We start from the raw sequence: 19,942 nt of genomic DNA on the forward strand, positions 1-19,942 counted from the left end.
GGCTTATTTATATGGGCTACAAATGTGTAGCCCATGCAGAAGACTTTCCAGTTTATAAAGATGTCTATGATACTGTTACGAGTGAGACTACAATTGGTATTGTACATTTATCGTTCAGGCGCTAGTTTGTGTATTTGGGGGAAAATGTCCCTCAAAATAATTAAGCATTAACTTATATTTAACCTCTGCTTAAATAAGCCTTTCTAAACAGCTGCCAGGAGGAACTAAGGACACCCTTATGTCAAGTCAAAGATTTGATGAGTGCTCCCCCCTCCCTTCTTGTGGTTTAGTCCCGCCTCCCTGAGGCCCCTGCTCGAAGGGGAGGGCTGCAGCTGGCAGTCCAGGGGGCGTGGCAAGCATGTGTCGGCTTTCCCCTGAGGGTGTAGCGCATGGCTGGGGGTTGGGGGCTGGGAAAATGGAGTCCCTGTGTGTTTTGACTCTTTTTGGGTGTAAAGGGGACTTGTGTTTTGTGGCTGGGGAATGCTTTGAACAGGCTGGCTTTTTGCTGTGAATGTGTGAAAATGGTACAATGCTTGTGCTAACATTGTATGAGGCCATTGTCTTAGATTTGTGCCCCTGCTTAGTGCAGACTGCCCCTCAGGGGTCTTTTGGTCGGCTCCAGGGAGCCCCACCTTACATGCCCCCCACCTTCCTCTGTAAGCCCCAGGCAGAGAGGCAGATCCAGGAGTCCCCCCCTTACAAGCCTCACAGAGAGCCAAAAGGAAAAAAGGTTCCTTTGCCCCAAAGCCAAACATTAGCACCATTTTAGTGCAGACTGGCCCCTCTTCTCCAGGACCCCCTGTGGAGCCCCAGCCCCACTGAGACAGAGCCAGGGGACCTCCACCCCCACCCCTCTGCAAGCCCCACAAAGCAAAAGCAGCTGGTTTGTGGCAAAGCAAAAGGGGGGGAAACTGCACTTTTAAAAAACGTTGTCTGCATTTTGTGTGCTGTTCTGCCAAGGATAGATAAGCAGCATAGCCGAGAAGCATAGAGAGAGCCCCTTCCCCCACCCCACTCCCACAGAGGAAAAATCTTTAGGAAATTATATAGACAAGCCTTATAGGCGAGTGTTTAAACGTTAGCTCCAAGCAAGCAGACAGTCTTAGAAGCCAGGGAGACCCCCCTCCCCCCAGCAGTTCTAGCAATAGATGAAAAGCTAAATCACACACACACCCCTCAACCCACACACACAGATCCCCCCTTTAAAAGCAAGAGTTTAAAGAAAGCAGTTTGCAAACAGCCTTTTTAAAGACAGCACAGCAACAGAATTTTCTTACTGTGGAGAGCAGAATGCCACAGTCTCCCCACTCCCTCCCTCCTCCCCCCTCCCAGCTTGCACTGCACAGTGCAAGCAGGGAGGAGAGAGGCAGGGCCACACACACACATTCAGCCAACGAGGGCTCTCTCTTTTCAGCCCGGGAAACTTTGATCTGTCCCTGAACCAACCCGCAAGCTATTCTCCAGCTGTCATTCTGGTACCCTCCCACACACTCTCATTCAGCCAACTGCAGACTGTCAGTTCAAAGGTGTCCAATGACAGCTCTTGCTTTTTCAACATGAATAAATATCACAGCCTGATAGGCAGGCTGTCAGACAGAGAGAGAGACACACGTGCTTTGCCTGGAAGATATACCCCCCCTCCTTTCCTTTGCAGGGGTGTGGGCCAGCCACATTTCCCACAAAGCAGGCAGAAGATATACAAACAGTCCCCAAAAAGCAGCACATACACATTTTTGAGACGGGGGAATCTTAAGGAAATAAATCAGAAGGAGTGGGGTGTCTGTTCCTTTCCCTTTGCGCTTGCTAGCCGCAGGTTTCCCCCTCAAAGCAGGCAGGTCCATGCCAGGAGCCTCACACTCCACAAGATTCCCCCCCACACACACCAGCTTCTGTGCCCGTGAAAGTCTTCCCTGTCTGCATGTATTAAAGAAAGGCTATTCAATTTGTGTGAAATTAGTTTTTTGCAAGTGAGCAGGGGTCTGGTAGATTATACTACAACATTTTCCAACAGTCCCCAAAAAGCAGCACATACATGGGGCATGAAATGCTCTTTCAGGCAGGGAAATGTTAAGGAAATAAGGGGTGGAGGGGGGCAGTTTTGGAAGGGTGGAGGTTTGCCCAAAGTCTGCCCAGTGTACTGACGGCTGCAGAGTTAAACTGCCTAATGTGGCAGGCTCTTTAAAATGCCATGGAAGGCCCCCAACTTAAACTTGCTGTTCAATTCATAAGTTATAACCTGTTTCTCAAACCTTGAGATTTTAACCCTAGCCAGACCGTGGCTGGGTTGGGCAGTCTCTGGAGGGGGCTGATAAGAAGGAAGGGTGGGGCACCACCCATGAAGAAGCAACATAAGCCGGACAGCCTGTACAATATATTAAAAAGTTTCATGGCTGGAAAGGTTTTCAGATAGACTGCCTCTGACTGCGGAAGCTATATGCTTTTTCAAGAATGTTCTTTACGGGTAGGACCGGCTGAAATTCAGTATTTTGGAGTCAAACTGAATTAACCAGGGGTCCTTGACCACTATTTCTCAATATTGTGAAATTTAAAAAGTGTTTGCAGAAAAGTTAAAAGCAGGCTGAACATGTGCAGGAGGAGTCCGAGTGAAGGGGTAGGGGTGGAGAGCAATGGTCTGTATATTTTTGTCATCTAATAAAAAATACTTTAATTGTGGCAAAAGAGAGTGCGGCGTCATGGAGTGTCTTACGAATATACTAAAAGGAGGGGTTGAATATCTTTTTCGGGCCGCTTCCGAGAGGGGCCACAGGGTGAGCAGAAAAGAAGTGAAAGCGTGGTTCGGTGAGCAAGAGGCATACAGCATCCATAAACCAGCCAGGGTGCATTTCAAAAGAAACAAGGTAATCGTGGGGGATATCGATGAGCAGTGGCAGGCGGACTTGGTAGATATGCAACAATACTCCGGGTACAAGGGGGGCTACAAATACATTTTAACGGTGATAGACATCCTTTCTAAATACGCGTGGGCCGTGCTGCTGAAAGATAAGGGTGTGACAGAGGTGGCGACCGCTTTTAAAAGCATTTTCCAGGAGTCGGGGCGAACCCCACAGAAGCTGCAAACAGACAGGGGCAAAGAGTTTCTCAATAAAAAAGTGGGGGCTCTGTTAAAACACCATCGAGTTCACCACTTTGTCACCAACAACGAAGTCAAGGCCTCTGTGGTGGAGAGGTTTAACAGAACTTTAAAGACCAAGATGTGGTGATATTTTACAGCCAAGAACACTTTTAACTATAGGGGTGTGCTACAGGATCTGGTAAAAAGCTACAACCACAGCTACCACAGAACTATTCAGACACGGCCCGTAGACGTGAAGCCTTCTAACGCACTTGCAGTGTGGAGACACATATACGGCACGGTCTTGGGTTCCCCCCCCCCAAAGAAACACGGCCTCAATTTACAAAAGGGGACCGCGTGAGGGTCTCTAGAGCAAAGGGGACCTTTGAGAAGGGGTATGAACAGTCTTTCACCAATGAAATCTTTATTATAGAAGAGGTAGTCAGAAGGGGCGAGAGGCCCATGTACCGGCTGGTAGATTTTGACGGTGAGCCGGTCCTGGGAGGTTTTTACCCAGAGGAGCTGCAAAAAGTGAGCAATTGGAAAGACAGAACATACAAGATCGAGAAAATTATAAAAAGCCAAGCAGACAGGAAAAAGAAGTTTTTCTTAGTCAAGTGGCGGGGGTGGCCGCCTAAATTTAACAGCTGGGTCCCCACTGAAGACATCACAGAGCAGGATGGAAGATGATGGGTTTTATGTTACACTTCCCAGCAACGCTTCTAAGGATCTATTTCCTGAAAATACCAGCGCTTCTTTCACAGTGCGTTTGTTTAAACCTCTGGAGTTGTGTGGGGAATGGGAGGTGGGATTGGTGGAAATTCACTACCCCCACAACTGGTACACACTTACCAAGCCGGCTAAATTCCAGATTTCTAATGGGACAGTTCTCCATGAATATCAGGTGCGCCCCGGATACTATGATATTCGCGGCATAGTTGAATTTATGAATACCATTGTCAAAAAACAGACGCGGCCTCCATCCGATCTACAGTTCTATTTTGATCCTACGCAAGCGATGCTGCGGTTTATCGGGTCTGATATTTACTCGGTCACGATGAGTAAAGAATTGGCCTACATGATGGGGGCTCCTCCCAACGTCCCCATCAAAAAACCCCAGAACTGCACAGATATTACGGGGGATTTAATACCCTGTACCTGTACACGGATATCATAGAACACCAAAAAGTGGGGGACACGGTGGTGCCTCTTCTACGCTGTGTTCCCGCACAGGGGAAGCTTCACGACTTTATCACGGTCTTCTATAACGAGCCCCACTATGTACCGGTCAATAAGCACTACATCAAGACTGTTCGCATAGAGATAAAGACAGATCAGAACAGGCCCATGCCATTTCGCTGCGGCAAGGTCATTGTAAGGCTGCACTTACGACCACGGAGAAAATGGTGATTGTGAACGATTATGGGGATCCCTCGATGCTTAGGAAATATTACCAATCTCAGGTGGGTCACGCTCTCCCCAGATTTCATGGCGTACCCATTATGTACAGGGCGGGTGTGGGAGGGATTTTCCAATGGCTTTTTCGAATGGCCGTGCCACTTCAAAGGAACGCATGCAAGGGGGGCTCCCTGGAGCTGACCAAAAGACCCCTGAGGGGCAGTCTGCACTAAGCAGGGACACAAATCTAAGACAATGGCCTCATACAATGTTAGCACAAGCATCGTACCGTTTTCACACATTCACAGCAAAAAGCCAGCTCGTTCAAAGTATTCCCCAGCCACAAAACACAAGTCCCCTTTACACCCAAAAAGAGTCAAAACACCCAGGGACTCCATTTTCCCAGCCCCCAACCCCCAGCCATGCGCTACACCCTCAGGGGAAAGCCAACACATGCTCGCCACACCCCCTGGACTGCCAGCCACAGCCAAAAACATATTATACTGAGCTCTTCATAAGGGAACAATTTAACTGTATTAGATTTGTAACGGAGGTGATTTGCTTTTCTGTATTGAGTCATGATAAAAGGGAATGATATTTGTTAGATTAATGAATTCTTTTATTTAATCATATAGTTTGTTTACATTTCTGTGCTGCTCCTATGTTGAAAGTTCAAGGCAGCTACCCATTTGGTAGCTTAGGCCAAGAGTGTGTGACTGGTCCAAAGTCACCCAGCAAAGTCTTCTGTGCTAGACTAGGGATTTGAACACTCTCTCTGCTGGATAGTTTGTTGGTGCTTCATTGTGTTTGCATGTGTTGAGAGAGAGAGAGAGAGATTTAGTTTTGGAACAGAATTCATTGCCACATGCTCAGTACTGCTAAACAGAGCACCCATCCAGAATCAGATAACCCACTTCCCACATCTAGATAAAACTGAAATTCAGTGTGGCAGTTGGAGTGCTGGAACAGAACCAGGGAGATCCAGATCACTTGGGTCAAAAACCTCGCTGGGTTACCTTACCCAGTTACCCTCTCTGAAGATAAAACAGGGGACAGTTATTGCAAGTGATCTCTAGTCCATGGAGATCAGTTCCCCTGGAGAAAATGGCAGTTTTGGAAGGTGGATTCCACTGCATCACATCCTTCTGGAGCTTCCTCCCCTCCCCAAACTCTACCCTCCCCAGGCTCCCCCGCAGATCTCCAGGAATTTCCCAACACAGAATTGGCAATCCCACCTGTCACTGTCTACAATCAGGCCTCCAGTGCATTTGTGGTTGCAGTGGGGAGCCTCCTCTCCTCAAGACTGTAGAGATTTGATGGGGGAGGTACTCTTTACCACTGGTGAGAAGCACAGGATGACTGGCAGAGGGTGATGACAAGGCTGTGCCAGGCAGGAAAAAGCAAGAGAGACCTTTTTATGAGGAGAGTCTCTGAACCTGCCTGTGCTGATTTGTTGATCACTGCAGTAACGTATCTGCTGTTCAGCTTGTGTTTCTTGTCCATGGCTCTCTTGGTTTGCTGCCCACAGTTCTGCCATGACACATGACTTTGCATGATCTAGATATCACATGACCTCCTACTTTTAGCTTGGTGGTTTCTATGTTGCTTCCCCCAAAAGCTTCCAGGATTGCCAGGTGCTGGCCTGGCAACCATAAGACCGATCGTCTCATCAGTGTGGATATACAGGGCTACAGACTTCTGGCAAGCCTATTGCAACTTTACCAAATTTGGTAGCAGCTTTGACTTTTTATCACACACATGAATTTCAGTTCATTCTTGCCTCCAAACTGTAGTCGGGCAATCTATCCTTGAGGTATCTTCATGTTCAAATTGTTGTAATCCCCACAAAATCAAATGTGTGTTGTTGAGGTTTTCCTCCCTCTCCCTAAGGCCGTTTAAAGAAATTATTGGCCTGACATGTATTTGCACAGTGTAAATCCTGCTGGAAGCTCATCATATATTGACTCTGAGGACAGAATAAAACAGCACAATACAAGGGACAAAAAGAGGAAATGATACCAGCTCATATAATTATTGGTGCACAGGAAGTGGTAAAGCACTGCCCATATGCCCTGGTTCTGAGCTGTTTGTTTTCTACAAGACAAATTACTCACGAGAGGCAGTAGAGAAGCAGAGACCTTGGAGGCACTTGGACAGCTGTAACATTTATGATACTAATGGACTTTAAAAGGTCATTGCCTGATTCTTGATAGTATCTCATGCTCATTAAGGTTCTTGTTAGGCGCCCCAGCAGAGGAAGATTGAAATTTCAACCACTCTCTCTTACTTTAGCCGCATGTTTTTGGATTAGGGTAGCATAACTGGATGCTACAACTTTAATTTGGTTTCCAAAAGCATATTATACTGAGCTCTTCATAAGGGAACAATTTAACTGTATTAGATTTTTAACGGAGGTGATTTGCTTTTCTGTATTGCGTCATGATAAAAGGGAATGATATTTGTTAGATTAATGAATTCTTTTATTTAATCATGTAGTTTGTTTACATTTCTGTGCTGCTCCTACGTTGAAAGTTCAAGGTAGCTAACATTATATTAAAATCTGGTCTGCAAGCTCTAATTGATTTACTAGAGAAATTCATAATCTCAGACTTTAATTGATTGAATTTGAATCAAAGGAAGGAAATTTCAGTAGGTAGCAGGCCTGTAGCTACCAGTGGCCCTGGGGTTAATGCTCCCTCATGAATGTGCCCTGCATCCTCCCTGGCCCCCCCTCCCCTGGTCCCCCCTCCCTTCCCCCAGGAGGCAGAGGGAGCCCTGGGGCTGCTTCTAGGCACACCACTCTCAGTTGCTACCATCCTTTTGTGAAGACTTTTGTATGCATTATGCCATGGCCCAGCCCGGGCCACCTCTTTCAAGCCTCAGGCTGCATGGTGTGTAAGCTGGAGCCACCACATGGGGACTGCACCTGTTACAACCCTTCTTTGAGCACAAACTTTGAGCACAAAACGCTGTGCAGTGAGGCCAGTTGGAAAGGCAGAGTGTAAGTGTACAGAGAATTGTAGCCTTTAATTGCAGTTCTTTAATCTGTCCCTCCAAAGGAGCTTTAGCCGAGAGGCAGAGATTATTTAAATATAGTCGATTCTTTGAAAAATGGGGGGAGAAAGGAAAAAGCAGAAGAGATTGACCTCCCCTTTAAGGGCTAGCTCTCCAAAGGCAACTCCTCCCTCCCCAAAGAGACCAAAACACCCATTTGAGAGTCCCAAATGCTTTGAGTAGTTTCGCTCTAATACACATCACTGTCCCATCAGGTCACGTGGACCCCCACCATAAACTGTCTAGCTACAGGGCTGGTAGGGAGCAATTGAGACTGAAGGATGGTCTTACCTATTTTTGTAAAAAGTGGTTTTGATTCTGGCGTGTTGCCAGAATTTGAAAGAAAATAATGATGCTGTTCTTTTTGTTTGGCAAAAATTAGCTCTGTTTGCTAAACTGCAACGTGTTAAAATGTAAATTTATCTCATACCTTCTTTTATAGCTTTCAAAAAGTACCTATATTGAGGTTTTGATGGTACAAAAATTATTCCCATAACACATTGACTGAAAGTCAATTGCTTGCTGATAAGCCAATTTAATTACATTTTATCAAATAATTGAGTAAAACTCAAGCTGATTATCAACTAAAAATCAGCCAGCAACCCTAATTGAAAAGGAAAGAACAAAAAAAACCCCACCACATTAAGTACTGCTTACTATGTTTTAGCAATCCACAAATCTTTGTTTAGCTAGGAGGGAAATTGTATCCATGTATTCACTGTATGTGAATAGAGAGGAGTGGGGGCATGGTTGCTGGCTCTGTACCCAGATGTTCCATTGGCCTTTTGGTTGAGGACGGTGACGGGACTTCTTCTGGCACTCTCATATAATCCCCCATTCCTCATAACCCCCTCCCCCCAGGGATGCTGGGGAGTTAGTACTTCTCCGCCATCTTATACATTGTATATATACTGTTTTACCTACTGTTATTTATTGGACTGTTTTAATGTTGTTTGTATGAGATTGTATATCATTTGGTGTAAGCCCCCCTGAGACCTACTTGTAGGAAAGGGCAGCCTAGTCAATCTAATTTAATAAATATATAAATAAAAATATCCATGTATTCACCTGAACATAATGATGCCCCTAAAAAAAAGTATAGTAGAGTCATAGAAATGGGTGTACTGCCTCTATGAATATGTGCCCTAAAGTACTGTCTTGGAAGATATAGTACAGTCCTACTACTCCAGTGTGAAAATGCCTTCACAGACTAAACATAATAGATGTAGCTTTTATCATTCAAAAAGTGGAGTGCAGTGGAGGAAGTTCATGTATTCAGCTGTATGTTATTAGGCCAGTACACATTTTCAGGACCTCCTTCAGGTGGTGAAAGAGGATGTATGTACCATAAATATGATGCCAATGCTGATATGGGCTTCATCTGAGGAATTCTTCCATCTCAAAAATGGCAGTGCATATGATTTGTACGTGGAGCTATTTATGATGCACACATATTACAAGTCAGCTCTGGAATATTGTGGGGAGGGGGGCATTTGTGCTCATTCCTCCATCACTCAAATAGGATCCTTAGTTGGACAAGCATATGAATGCAGACATCAATGATGATGAGCTGTAGCTCAATGGTAGAACATCTGCTTTACATATAGAAAATCCCAGATTCAGTCCCTGGCATATCCATTACAGGGATCAGATAGTAGGTGATGTGAAACACCTCAGTCTGAGACATTGGAAATGCTGTGCCAGTAGTCAGAGGACAAAATACAGACCTTGATAGACTGAGGTTGCAGTCAGACAGGCAATTTGATCCAGTGTGGCACCAGTTCTAATTGAGCCAGAGTCTGTTTGTTTGTTTTGTAATGGAGAGTTTTGATCAGATTGACCCCCTTAACCCTCCTCACCATGCATTCACCCCATCCTTTATCAATCAGACGCAGCAGCCAGGGAATGGGGCAGTCGGACAGCTTTTTTAAAATCATCAGTCTTCCAAGCATGCGCATAAGCACTGATGGGAATTAGTGCTTCAAACTCCTGGCATAATGGTGGCAGCTGATGGCCAATGAGATTGCTGAAGGAGGCTTCTGGGAAATGGAGTCCAGTGTGAGGACAGTGTTTTTGAAACTGTGCTTTTGAGAAATTCCACTTTTCAAATGTTTAAAAGTGGGGGGTGAGAATAAAGAATCTTCATCCCGTGTCCTGTGTGCTGCTGGTGTTTTTATTTAAAAGCTTGAAGCGAAGCTGGAGTCACCAGCTTTGTTCTCACTCCCTCTCCCTCTGAAACACATTCATATTCTCAATTAACCCCTTCCCTACTCCGCATGTTGCAAAGCTGTAGGCAGGAGAGAGCTGAAACACACAAGTGGTGGTCCAGTCAAGTGCACATGACAAAAGTGATAGGAAAACATCGAAATGTCCTAAACAGCTCCAACTTGCTAGGAGACAGTCCAGACAGATGGAAATGTGGGGTGAAGCCAGCAACAACTGTAAAGTACCTGATTTCCCCAGTGTTGAGAAAACCGCAATGGAAAAGGGTTGATTGCAGGAGGGCAACAAGTGCCAGACGGGATGCAGATGTGGCTGTCTGAGCATGCATTTTAAATCCATTAGGGAGCTGTGGCAACATGGGCTCAAAAAGACCATGTGATCACAGCCCAAAAGTCTGACTCAGTATAAGGCAGTTGATGTATGTTCATTTGTGTCACAGAGTGATGTATGTGATATTAGATGGTCTTCCCTGTGAGGAGTCGAACAGAGTTTTAACCAAAGCATACCTTTGTTAAGAACTGCTGTGTACAATGGCATTTATCACAGAAGCTAGTTTCTGTTCTTCCTAACAGTATTCTTTGTGTGCTTTTTGACTTCTTCAATCATATAAAGGCGTTGCTGTTAATAGCGCAGTCATATGGTTTATTTTAAGCCTAATTTTAACAGTGTACATGTTTGTGGCAATCAAGACTCAAAGTAGATTCATATAGCCACTGAAAATAAATATCAGTGTGCCCTTAGTATTTGAGCACAGATGTTAAAATTGAGTGTTCTCAGTCAATTTTGGAGAATGGGAGCAGATGGGAGAAGGCAGTCTCCTAGTTACATTGGGTCCAAGCCAATATGATATTACCGATATAAGAATATGATTCTCAGGGACTCCTGGGTTTTTTTAAAAAAAACTTTTAATTTCTTTTAACCTCTTGTAGCCTGCCTTTTCATCTTCCTGGATCCCAAGGCTTAAACCAGGGACTTGATGGGATGAGGCTGGAACTTAGCTTAGTGACCTAATTTTGTTCACAGTTTGGTGCAGTAGTTAAGTGTGGGAGAACTGGATTTGATTTCCCACTCTTCCACTTGCAGCTGCTGGATGACCTTGGGCAAACCATAGTTTTGTCAGAGCTGTTCTCTCAAGGACAGCTCTGGAAAGAGCTCTCTCAGTCCCACCTACCTCACAGGGTGTCTGTTGTGGGGGGTGGGGGGAGGGAAAGGAGTTTGTAAGCTGATCTGAGACTCTGAGTGAAGGGCGGGGTATAAATCCAATCTCTTCTCTTCTCCTCTTCTAATTAGGTCTCAGGCCTCTGAGCCTTGTTTGGGGACAGAAGGGAACAAAAATGTGCAACATCAGCCCTTGCAGTTTGCAAGCGGTATGAAGCTTCTAGATTGGCTGTAATACTAGGGAACCTGGAATTATGTGTAAAATATGTTTGACAGTCCAATTTACCATGTAATTTACCATGGCCCAGGCTAGCCCAATCTCATCAGATCTCAGAAGCTAAGCCGCTTTCACCTCGGTTAGTATTTGGATGGGGGACTAATATTTGGATGGGGTCCAGGATTACTCCATAGAGGCAGACAATGGCAAATCACCTCTGAATATCTCTTGCTATGGTGTCATCATAAGTTCCGGCAGCTCTTTTTCTACAAAAAGATCCCTGCTTCTGGGCATGTAAAGGTGCTCCCCTTTGCTTAAGGCTTTTGTGGAATGCCCTTTATTCTGAAAAAATGGGGGGGGACCCTTCTAGGATCCTCTGATTTGACATTAGTTCTGCCGCATTGGCCATGGATTCTGCTGGGGTTTTTTTATTAGACACTGGTTTTGCTGGGCTTCCAAAAGTGCCCCCTGCTTGAATTTGTTCTGCTGGGAAAGTGTGGTTTTTAATCCTGAAAAGATATCTTGGGCATCTGCATATCTTCAAAAAAGGATGGTAACGGAGATGTTTTCACTATAAAGACAATGTGAAGACCAGTAGTTTCCAAACTGGGTTCTAATTAGGGGAGGTGTACAACAAAAATACGCATAGTCCAAGCAATAGTATTCCCAGTAGTCATGTATGGCTGCGAGAGTTGGACTATAAGGAAGGCCGAGAGCCGAAGAATAGATTCTTTTGAACTATGGTGCTGGAGAAGACTCTTGAGAGTCCCTTGGACTGCAAGAAGATGAAATCAGTCAATCCTAAAAGAAATCAACCCTGACTGTTCCCTGGAAGGCCAGATAATGAAACTGAAGCTCAAATACTTTGGCCACCAAATGAGAAGGGAGCACTCACTGGAGAAGACCTTGATGCTGGGAAAGATTGAAGGTCAAAGAAGACGGGGACGGCAAAGGATGAGATGGTTGGACAGTGTCATCGATGCAACGAACATGAAACTGAGCAAACTTCAGAGGACAGCGGAAGACAGGAGGGCCTGGCGGGATCTAGTCCATGGGGTCGCGAAGACTCGGACTCGACTGTGCGACTGAACAACAACAACTCAATGAGAACAGGAATCATAGTGGATGAGATGAGCAAAAGATAACTTTTCTGCCAAGACTAAGTGGAGCATATTGGACATATTCTGGGGTCCACTTTCAATGTGGCCTTGCTGAAGGCCTTTTGAAATGAGAATGCAAGCTGGAATCCTCTCCACTATGCAGGAATTCAGCAAAGAGATGCTTTGGCTGAAAGTGAGGGGGGAGAAGAAAGAAAAGAAAAGCACAAAGAAAAGAGCTTTCTGTACTTTATGTACTTTTGTTTATTTAAAGGTGTCCTTTATTTACCAGGTATATTTTATTCATTAATTCATTCAGATCAGGGTTAGGCTTTCTAGGTCTTCCACTTGTGATTTTACCTGAAGATTTTACTGGAAGTGACATCAGCACATGTGTGATGCTGATGCACCAGGATCCACTCCCTTTTCGCTCCCAGTAGTTGTCCCCTGCAGCCTACTTAGGGCCACCTACAGAATATAAAACTATGTAACCAGACACCATAAGGCATTCAGTAAACAATGCAATAGGACTGGGATTAAAGAGTTAGCAAACAATGTGAACAACAGAACAAAGTTTGAGTCCAGTGGCACCTTTAAGACCAACAAAGGGCACTTTCACGCATGCTGAATAATGCAGTTTCAATCCACTTCAGTGACCATTTGCAAGTAGATTTTGCCATTTCACACAGTAAAATCAATTTGCAAAGTGCATTGTAGATGTGTGTTATTTAGTGTGTCTGAAAGCCCCCAAAGGTATAAGCTTTTGTGTGCATGCATACTTCTTCAGATCTGAAGAAGTATGCATGCACACAAAAGCTTATACTCTGGAGGTCAGTTCAGTGTGCATGCCCATGAAAGCTTATACCTAGAATCAGAGGTCATTTCGGGGGGGAACGCGGGGGAATGCAGTTCCCCCGGGTGAGGTACGTGGGGGGCGGGGCACATGACGAACCCCCGCCCCCTGCTTCCGGCCGCCCCGCTTCCGGCCCTCATTCAGCCAGGAGGAGGCAGGAGAAGAGGGAGGGTAATTTGCTTCCTCCCTGCCTCTCCCCACCCCTACCTGCCTGGGGCCAGGGAGCGCCTTCGCGGGGCTTCCTTGCACTCCCACCAGCCTTGCAGGTCCACCGCCGGGCCCCTCATGGGGCTCGGCAGTGGAGCTGCAAGGCCGGTGGTGGCGGCCGGGACCATTGGGGGCGGGGTGTGTGGCCTTATGACACATTTCCGGTGATGTCAGGGGGTGTGGCCTTATGACACACTTCCGGTGATGTTAGGGGGTGTGGCATATGCTAATGCGTTATGCTAATGAGTTCCCCTAGCTCTTTTTCTACGAAATGACCCCTGCCTAGAATTAAACTTTGTTGGTCTTAAAGGTGCCACTGGACTCAAACTTTGTTTGTTGCTTCAGATCAGCACAGCTACCCACCTGAATCTGTCTAAGGCTGGGTATACTATGTTAAACACAAAGTGGAATTACAAAGAAAGGACACTATGCAGTAAAAGCAAGATGATACCAGCAGTAATTGTTGCACTAGACTACAATCCTATTCCACTATAAAGGCACCCTCTTGAACAGTTCAATTTTACTACAGTTCTAATCCCTTTATTTTTAAAAAAATGCCCTCCTGAACATTTCTGTTTTGCACATGCTACTGAATGACAGAAGCATGGAACCATCCTGACTTCCTCAGGCAGGCTGTTCCACAAAGTGGGAGCTACCACAGAGCTTGTTGACATGCAGCATAATAAATTTTGGGCCAATATTTCATGGAAATGTGTCAGCTCACACAATTTGGAAATCTTAAGGGGAGATTTCATCCATTTTAGGCCTTTTTTAAAAAGCCCTGCTTAAAAGACAAGGATCTAAAATAAAACATGAGATATTATACTTTAATGATGCCAAGTAATAGCACAGTGGTGGCCTTTACCTCACGGCAGGAGTTTCAGGATAAAAGCCTGAGGCCTGTGTTAACCACAAGGTCAGAGCTGTTTATTTTATTCACACTGACATTAAGAAAAGCCTTGATCTAACATGACATGTTTTGAAGATAGTGCCTTAAAACATGGCAGAAATGCACTCAAACTAAAAATAAGACACAAATTTGCTTAGTACGTGGACAGTTTCAGTAGCACAAGATTGGGTAGGAACCAGTACGTAGGAGAAAAGAGAAAGCTCATCAATATCCAGAACTCCAGAAAATAATGAAAAAATGGAAGACATTTGGGGCTCTATATCTCAGCTTTTCCCCTCAGGGCCAAGGCAGGATCAATTTTTTTCAACCTGACATATGATCAAGAGTGTACGTATGCAGATACATGGACAGAGCCTGCTCCTGTGATGAGGGGAAGAGGATCACCTCAGCCGAGACAAAAGTAGACTTTGTTGCTGCCACTCAAGGTCCAGATACCGGGAAATCCATGGGGTTTCTGTGCACACAGAAAGCCTTCTTTTCCTCAGTGAGATTTCAGAATCCTTAGATTTTGCTTGGATTCTTTACATCCTGTTTTAGACATTCAACAAAATATGGTCATGTTGTCCCCTTGCCAAAATACACATATACACACTCCTCTCTTCTGGGTACTGGTGACTACTAGGCTACTGTAAACAGATTTGCGCATTATCCCCTAAAAAGAGACAAAAGAATAAAGGAACTTTATTATATTAAGAGCAGTGGCAGCTAAGGAGAGGCTGTGGCATGGTAGACAGGACCTCAGATCTATTGGGTTTGGGGGGGTTTCAAGACATTGATAGAGGGTCATCTGAATCAGGATTTTGCCGGCACACCTAGGAGTAAAACTTTCCAGCATTAAATACAAAAACATACATTTTTTTTCCCATGGACACGGCTGCCAAGAAGTGTGACTGAATGCCAGGCAGAACGGCTACAATGAAAAATACACACAACTCCAGCTTGGTATCGATCTCGCTGTATACACTATTTTTCCCTGTTACTGAACTACAGATAATGATGCCTACAAGAGATGTCTAAATAAAAGTACTCTATCTGGTCAGTGGATCATATTTGACGTTTATATCTACCCTCTTCTTGTCATCTGGTAGCAATCAGTCATTGATCTCTATGGACAAAGGTCCTGGATTAACAGCCAAAACACATTTGAGAGAGGATCAGAGGGTAGCTGCATTGGTCTGTAGCAGAACAGTCAGATTTGATTCCAGTAGCACCTTAGAGACCCCCAAGATTTTCAGGCTATAAGCTTTTGAGAGTCAAAGCCCCCTGAAAATCTTATTGGACTTGAATCTAACATTTGTGAGAAGAATTCTTTCTGGTGGTTCAGGGTTCAACTGGTAGCAGGAGCTCCTTTGCATATTAGGCCACACCCCCTAGTGTAGCCAATCCTCCAAGAGCTTACAGAGCTCTTCTTACTGGGGCTACTGTAAGCTCTTGGAGGATTGGCTATACTAGGGGTGTGTGGCCTAATATGCAAAGGAGCTTCTGCTACCAGTAGAGCCCTGGTGGTGCTCAGCTATTGTCCCCTAACTATAAGGCAGAGATCTTAGTCAATGCTAGTGTAACTTTGCGTTTAACCCCACACAGCCTGTGTGTGATCTATTCCTGAAGTAAAGAGGTAGGACCACTCCACTCACTCAGACAATTTTGCAGACTTCAAGGCTCTCTCTTGTGTTGCTAAATGGGATTATTTTCACATCCTTTGAAGATTTGCTCTGGTCTCTTCCTCAGAGGCCCTAAAAATACAAAAGGAGGTTCCCTCTCTTTTTATTTGTATACTTTATTTAAAATGTGATTACTGACTGTCCAAACTCAAGTAAGGTTTTAGCTTTCAGCCCTTGCCGGAACTCAGATGAGAAAGACGCTGCTAACTGAGCTCTCTTTTCCTTTTCTCTTAGCTGTCTGGAAAGCACTTCCCCAAGATTTATGCATACCTGAACAACACAGTCCTGCTCTTTACATTCAATAAAATGAGGTGGCAGAATGCTTAAGTGGGGGGATGGACTGTGCCACTACAGAGTGTTGCTGAGGGATCATGGAGGGTCACATTTGGAAAGCTTCCCTATGTTAAAAAACAAACAAACCTCCCTGCAACTACAAATCTGCATAGCAAGCAAACAGAGGGAGTAGAACACTTCCCCCCTCCATGCAAGTTTTCTGTTTGCATGGTTTATTTGTCTGTTTCATGAATTCATTCATTACCTGTAGTCTGAAGCAGTGCAGTCCATTCCATCACCTCAGAGCTCCGCCTCTTTACCAACATTTGTTTGCATTTGTAGACCATCGAAAGAGCCGATCACACCCTATAGTCACATAGCAAAGAGAAAAGAAATGGCTGGTTAGCAAAGACCATCCTTTATGATTTCCCTTGTGATTGCTGGTACCACAACTAAGTAGTGAACGTGCAGAATTAGTATCCCATACTACTGTGGGATAATGATGGGCCTGGTTCACATAGGCATGTAAATGTGGTAGCAACAGAATGGCAGAAACTTGAGGTGGTCAAGTGGATGGAACTACTTCAGAATACACACTCCCCTCTATTTAAAACTCTCTGCAGCTAGAAATTCAGCAAAAATAAAGAGAGAGAGAATGTAGAACTTTCTCTTTGCTGGGCTCGTTTCCTGTTTTTGAAGCAAAAGACCATTCAAGGTTGGTCTAGCACCTGCAGTCTCAAGTGATGCAGTCTATTTCACCATCTCGAAAATAGCCCTTTCATTCTTAATGTGATTCTCCTGGATGTGTGAAACAGACTTGACGCTCAGAGATAATGGGGCAATCTCTCTATTGAATCTGGGAGTTGTCTTATGACAAAATTTAAATCATATGTGTTGTTTGTGTTATGTTCCCACATTAATTGGTAAATTGGAAGCACCCCACTTAAGTATCAGTTTCAGGAAAAGCCATTCAGCACTCATATAGCACATGTGCTTTTTGTACCCATCCATAATACTTATGTACAAAATGTAAACATTGAATTGGACCTAAGCAGCCAACAGTGTTTCATTCCATTCTGGAGAACAAACTCCAGGCTGTACTCTGACCAAGTAATCAGATGGCACCTATTTGTAGTTCTGCCATCACTTCTTGGTGATTGCCTTGTTTCCCTATTGCTGAACTGCATTCCTTATTAATGATACAGCAACCACCAGAAAAGATTGTTGGGCTAGAACCTGGGAAACCCTGTTCAAATGTCCACTCAGCCATGACATTCACTGCATGACCTCGAGCAAGGCTCTCAACCTAATCTACCCTGATTTCCTTGGAGGAAGCCTGGGATTAAAATACAAAGACCTGAACTCAAATGCAGGGCAAGTCACCTGCAAAGAGCCCTAATTATTCCTAACAGACTATATTGTATAAACAAAAATATCTCTCTCAGTTTATAACAACATTATTGTGCCTTAAAAGCAGAAATGTCACAGTAATATTGTCTAGAAACATTTGTGGAACACCACGAAAGCTTGTTCTTTGTCATAGCCAGGATATCTCTAAACCTTTGGCATTTATATATGTCAGTGGAGGAAGGTCATCCCATATAGTCATTTCTTGCAACAGAATTTCTTTTTAAAACATAGTCAGTGAGAGAGACCAAAGCTCCCTGATCCCTATACATAAGGATCTATAGCTCCCCCTTTTCCTGATCAAATTTTTGGGATCTCAAAACAGAACAAAAAATTAAAATGAGAAAAAAGTAAATTAATTTAATATTAATATTCAGTTTACTGTTCTGAATCATGTACAGTTTCAGCTACCTTCGTGGTTCCTCTTCTGACCAGTGTGCTGGCTTACTTAGAGTCAAACAGGAAGCCTAAGATGCTTACTGTCTATTGATTTGTGGTTGGACCCCCTACAGCCTCTGTTGAATGCAGCCTCTAGCACAGCACCCTCTCCCCCAGTAAAAATCCCTTTCAAAAGCTTTTGCCACAATCTTTGATTTTGGAGAGGAAAGATAATTACAACTACTCCTTTTGTAACAGGCCTTCTTTTTTATTTTAAAAGCATAATTAACTTCCCCCAGTGAGATGGGAGTCTGAAGCAGAAGGGTAGTAGGAGGTGACAGCACTCCGTGTCTCTGCTCCTAAAAAGCAGAGGAAGGAAGTTGGCTGTGGCTGCACCATAGAAACAGCGCAATAGGCCACTAGTGTGTTGACAAATGAAGAAACACTTGCGCTCTTCAGTGTCAGACTCAGTAGACCTTCCATAGCAACCAAGATGTGACAAGCCAGAGATCTACAGGAAGACCATGGGAAGGGAGGGGGGATTTCCATAGACTTTTTTTTCATATTCAGCGAGTCAGCAGGGGCATTTAGAAGGTGATTGCTACTGTACTGCAGGAGCTAAATATTTAAACTCACCTAAAATGAAGAGAACAGCCATTTAACTTAGGAGCAGGTTTTTCCCCCTCGGAGTTCTGAATATTTCAAGACAGCATGACAATCACATTTTGAACCTTTTTGTTCTTTAATGCAGAAAAGGCTGACCTTCTATTGTTATGCCTTAGAACTAAAATTAGGACAGCAGGAAAATTTTCTGGGTTGTGCTATGACATGACTGAGAGCCCCACTCAGAACTCTACGCCCCTTCAAATTCTGGTAGCATGCGGGTTTGCATTTCTGGTTGGTTTTAGTAACTCTCAAGGTGGTTACAGGATCCTTTTTCCTAAGAGAAAGGAGGTATTTAACTCCATTAAATGCTTGCACCATTTTACAGCTCCCCCAAGTCTGCTTTTTCAGTCTTGTTGGGGGAGGGAATGGGTTGGATGGACAATTGTCAGTAGTAAAACAGGGTGAGGAGTAGGGTTGCCAACTCCGAGTTGGGAAATGCCTGTAGATTTTGGCGGTGGAGCCTGGGGAGGGCAGGGTTTGGGGAGGGGAGGCACCTCAGCAGGATATAAGACACAGGGAGGGGAAAACAAATTTGACCCTAAAAAACTAGAATCAAGAACCACAGAGATAAGAAAGAAGTCTGATAATGGGCCAGTATTAAAAACCTAGTGTAAACTTATAATATACAAAAATACATGTCTTTATTAGAAAGACAGTTAAAACGTATAAAAGACCAATGAAAGCCTTGTAACAAAGTGCAAGTGGCTGAACACAATGGCCAGTGCAAGTGACCTGACGTTTTTCTGCCTTGTTGGGGGCCTTCTTCAGAGGTAAAACAGTTTGAGGTACACATGTTACAATCTCTCTGCTGAATGGTGGTGGCACTTCTCTAGAACATTCCACACGCTCCGGAATTGGTTGGCGCCCTGGTGTGTCACTCAGAATCTGTCCCTATCCACTGGCTGCATTGCTTGAGCCTCACCTCCAACATTCTAAACAGTTTGCTGTTCCTCTCCCCCCCCCACAGTCAGTCAGAACACAGAGGTTATTTGCATATGCATCCTCATTGGCCTTTGCCTCGAAACACAGAAGTCATTTGCATATGCAACTTGATTGGCTTTTGCCTCTAACATTCTAAACAGTTTGCTCTTCTGAGGTAAAATGTGTCCAATCTCCAGGTGAGGGCTGGAGATCACTCAGAATTGCAAGTGCTTTCCAGATGGCAGAGATCAGTTCCCCTGGAGAAAATGGTGGGCTCTCTATCCTTATATGGTGCTGAGGTGGCCCCCGTATGACAGCCAATGTGATGTAGTAGTCAGGGCTTCAGAGCACAGGAGAGGCTGCAGGTGTGTGGGGGATGGAAAGCTGAAGAGTGAGGGGGCAATAAAGGTAGGTTGATAATTGGCTGGGCAGGGGATAGGGTTGCC

The 19,942-nt window shown here is 44.6% G+C and overlaps 1 protein-coding gene across 3 annotated transcripts in view; it reads left to right on the forward strand.

Moving 5' to 3' along the window:
* Positions 1 to 19,942, forward strand: part of GRIA1 (glutamate receptor, ionotropic, AMPA 1) — a 310,203-nt gene that overhangs the window by 232,233 nt on the left and 58,028 nt on the right. The window lies entirely within an intron of this gene.

The sequence above is a fragment of the Gekko japonicus genome, unplaced genomic scaffold, assembly GCF_001447785.1.
Source record: "Gekko japonicus isolate JY-2015 unplaced genomic scaffold, Gekko_japonicus_V1.1 scaffold577, whole genome shotgun sequence".
In the NCBI taxonomy this organism is placed as follows: Eukaryota; Metazoa; Chordata; class Lepidosauria; order Squamata; family Gekkonidae; genus Gekko; species Gekko japonicus.